We start from the raw sequence: 4506 nt of genomic DNA on the forward strand, positions 1-4506 counted from the left end.
ATTACTCAATTCAAAACCTCTGAGACTTAAATTCCTAATAGCAGTACTATCTCTTTATACCTATATAATATTTTAAGTATTTTTATTTTTAAATTTTTCACATCTCCTTTATATCCCTCCCTTTCTTTCATTACATTCACGTTCTTTGAATAGTTTGTTCTTGTTTCTGCATAATATTAATTTTTAATTTTGTATTTTTTCTGGTCTCTTTTTTTATTGCTTTCTCTTTCTTCTTGAATTCTCTCTCTCTACTTTCATCCTATCCAACCTATTTCCTGCTTTGAGACTAGGACTTAGTTAAGTTAACTCTCCCTGTACCTTCCCACATCACACTATTCCTATTTTTTACCCACAACTCTCCCTAACCCTAATAATTTCTGGTTTATCAAATTCTTCTTTGAGGTTCATAGTCCATTAATATATAGCTGTTTGATGTTGAATAGAGGTATCTGTTGAACTAGATTATATCTGCAGACTATTGACTGTGCAAATTCAGACTTTGTTTGATGCTTGCCTTAAGTTAGTGTTCTAGCACAAAACTGGTGTTCTTTTAATCGCAAATGGGCAGAGTAAGCCGGAAAACCACAAGAAAAATGGCATTATAATCAGGGGACAGAACAGATAATGAATAATCCAGAGGAGAGTTCCCAAATAGCTCTACAAACACTGCTGACAAACATGATAAATGAAAACATACAAAGAACCCTGTATGCGCAAGATAGGAAGAGAGAGGAGGCAAACAAAAGGTCAATACAGGAAAAGATTGAAAACCTACAAAAGACTCTGTATGAGCATGATAGGAAGAGAGAATAGGCAAACAATAGGTCAATGCAGGAAAAGATTGGAATCCTACAAAGGACTCTGTATGAGAGTGAGAGAAAGAGAGAGGAGGCAATCCAAAGGTTTATACAGGAATATCATGAGCGTGAGGAAGCTACTCAAAAACTGCTACAGGATTTGCATGAGCAGCTTGAGAATACTCAAAGAGAAAGGCAGGAATGGTGTGAACAGGCTGAGAACACTCAAAGAGAACTACAGGAATGGCATGAACAGGAGGAAGCTAAGCAAAGAGGAATACAGGAATTGAGAGAGCAGGATGAGAATACAAAAAGATCACTAAAGGCATTCATGGGATCCATTAACAAAGAGTTGAAGCAAGTCAGGGAGACCACAAAGGGAATGCTGAATGGAACCCAACAGAAGGAATGGGAGTCCAAGGAAACCATAACCAATCAACTAAGTGATTTGAAAATAAATACTGAACACCAAATTAAGGAAGTAAAGAAGTTCATACAAGATCTAAAACAAAGCTTCAACAAAGAATTTGAAACCATCAAAGCTGACCAATTGGAAGGAAAAGAAATAAAAAACAAAGTAGAAAGTCTTGACAGCAGGTTAGACCATGCAGAAGATCGAATCTCAGGGATTGAAGACAGCCTGGATATTATAGAGAAAGAACATACAACTATCCAAGACAAGTCCAAGAAATATGATAGATCTATCCAACACTTGGGAGACACCATCAGAAGACCTAATCTAAGGATAATGGGTGTAGAGGAGCACGTAGGAACAGAAGTTAATGGTCTAGGAAACTTGTTTAACAGGATCCTAGCAGAGACCTCCCCAAACATGCAAAAAGATGGACCTATTCAGATACAAGAAGCTTTTAGAACTCCAAATAGACCAGATCAGAATAGGACAACTCACCGTCACATTGTAATCCCCACAGGATCAACTCAGACCAAGGAAAAGATCCTTAAACCTGTGAAGGAGAAAAGATTAATCACCTATAAAGGAAAACCAATTAGAATCACCTCAGATTTCTCAGCAGAGGCAATCAAAGCAAGAAGAGCCTGGAATGATGTATGCCCAGCCCTAAAAACAAACAACTATCAACCAAGAATACTGTACCCATCTAAACTCTCCTTCATAACTGAAGGCCAAATATAAAACTTCCATATCAAAGAAAAATTGAAACAATACATCTCCACCAAACCAGCCTTACAAAAGATTCTTAAAGATGTCCTACATATAGAAAACCAACAAGACCACAATAAAGGCCAAGAAACTGCACCCAAACTGAGAATCCAAGAACCATAGGAAGAACCCAGTTTTTGCAACGCCCAAGAAGGTGGATATCATGGCAGGAACTCCCAAATACCTCTCAGCCCTATATCTTAACATTAACAGACTTAACTCTCCAATTAAGCGACATAGACTGTCTAGTTTGATTAAAAACAAGATCCTTCTATCTGCTGCTTTCAAGAGTCACATGTTGCCCATAAAAACAAACACAATTTCAATGGTAAGGCTGGAGAAAAATCTACCAAGCAAACGCACCCCATAAACAAGCCGGAGCTGCAATCCTAATATCAGATAAAATAGACTTCAAATTAAAATTCGTGAGTATATTTAAAGAAGGTCATTAAATACTAATTAAGGGATCTCTCCTTCAGGAGGATATTACAATTCTAAATATCTATTCGCCAAACAATGGAGCACCCAAATTTATCCAAGAAACACTACTTTCCCTCAAATCCCACATAGATCCAAAGACATTAATTATTGGGGATTTTAACACACCACGCTCCCCACTAGATAGATCAACTCTGCAAAAACTCAACAGAGAAACCACAGATCTAAACACCTGCAAAATCAACTAGATTTAACAGACATCTACCGAAATTTCACCCAGCAATATCATAATACACGTTTTTCTCAGCAGCACATGGAACATTTTCTAAAATAGACCACATTTTGGCCACATAGCAAACTTGTCCAAATTCAGAAATATTGAAATTATACCTTGCATTCTCTCTGAACACAAGGAAATAAAATTAGAACTCAACACCAAAAGCCACCAAAGAAAGTCCGGTAACACATGGAGGCTGAACAACACACTGCTGAATCACGAGTGGGTCATGGAAGAGATTAGAAAGGAAATTCAAATGTTCATGCTATTCAACTAAAATGAGCACACAAATTACCAGCTCCTCTGGGACACAGCAAAGGAAGTACTCAGAGGGAAGTTTATAGCTCTGAGCTCCTACATCAACATATTGGAGAGATCTGAAACCAACAATTTAATGACACATCTGATACTCCTTTCAAAAGAGCAGCAAGATAAACTCCAATCCAGTAGATGGAAAGAAATAATCAAAATTATATCAGAATTAAATGAATTAGAATCCACAAAAACTACAGAAAGAATCAACAAAACAAAGAGTTGGTTCTTCGAAAAAATTAACAAAATTGACAGACCCTTAGCAAATCTTATCAGAAAAAGAAGAGAACACACCCAAATAAATACACTCAGAGATGAGAATGGAAACATCACCACGGAAACAACCAAGATTCAGAACATTTTAAGGGAATACTTCTCAAAACTTTATGCTAATAAGTTTGAGAACATGACAGAAATGGACCTTTTCCTAGCAAATATTGACATGCCAAAACTAAACCAAGATGAGTTAAACCATCTTAACAGGCCCATATCAAGCATTGAAATAGAAACAGCAATAAGAGACCTCCCAGCTAAGAAAAGTCCAGGACCAGATGGTTTTACAGTGGAATTCTACAAGGCCTTCAAAGCAGAGCTCACACCAATACTCCTCCAACTCTTCAATGAAATTGAAAGAGAAAGTTCACTACCGAACACATTCTATGAAGCCATCATAACCCTCATCCCAAAACCAGGCAGGGACTCATCAAAGAAAGAGAACGATAGACCCATTTCTTTGATGAACATTGATGCAAAACTTCTCAACAAAATTTTGGCCAATCGACTTCAACAATTCATCCAAAAAATCATACACCACGATCAAACAGGATTCATTTCAGGGATGCACAGCTGGTTCAATATACGCAAATCAATTAATATTATTCATAACATCAACAGGAGCAAGGATAAGAACTACATGGTTATCTCAATAGATGCAGAAAACGCATTCGACAAGATCCAACACCCCTTTATGATGAAGGTTTTGGAAAAATTAGGAATCTGTGGAACATTCCTCAATACAATAAAGGCTGTATATGACAAACTTACAGCCAGCATTATACTTAATGGTGAAAAAATAAAGCCATTTCCTTTTAAGTCACGAACAATATAAGGATGACCACTCTCTCCTCTTCAATCTCGTATTAGAATGCCTAGCTACAGCAATAAGAAAAGATGCAAACATAAAAGGGATCCAAAGAGGGAAAGAAGAAAAAATACTCTCACTTTTTTGCAGATGATATGATCTTGTATTTAAAGAACCCCATAGACTCCAATCCCGAATTACTCAAGCTGATTCAAAATTTTGGCAACGTAGCAGGGTATAAAATTAACCCCCCAAACTCAATGGCTTTTCTGTATGTCAACAATGAGAAAAGTGTGGCTGAATTTAGGAAAGTAACTCCATTTGTAATAGCCCCTCAAAAAATAAAATACCTAGGAATTAACTTAACGAAAGAAGTGAAGGACCTCTATGGTTAAAACTTTACAATCTTGAAAAAGGAATT

This window comes from Dipodomys spectabilis, unplaced genomic scaffold (assembly GCF_019054845.1).
Source record: "Dipodomys spectabilis isolate Male_0828 unplaced genomic scaffold, ASM1905484v1 ptg000320l, whole genome shotgun sequence".
In the NCBI taxonomy this organism is placed as follows: domain Eukaryota; kingdom Metazoa; phylum Chordata; class Mammalia; order Rodentia; family Heteromyidae; genus Dipodomys; species Dipodomys spectabilis.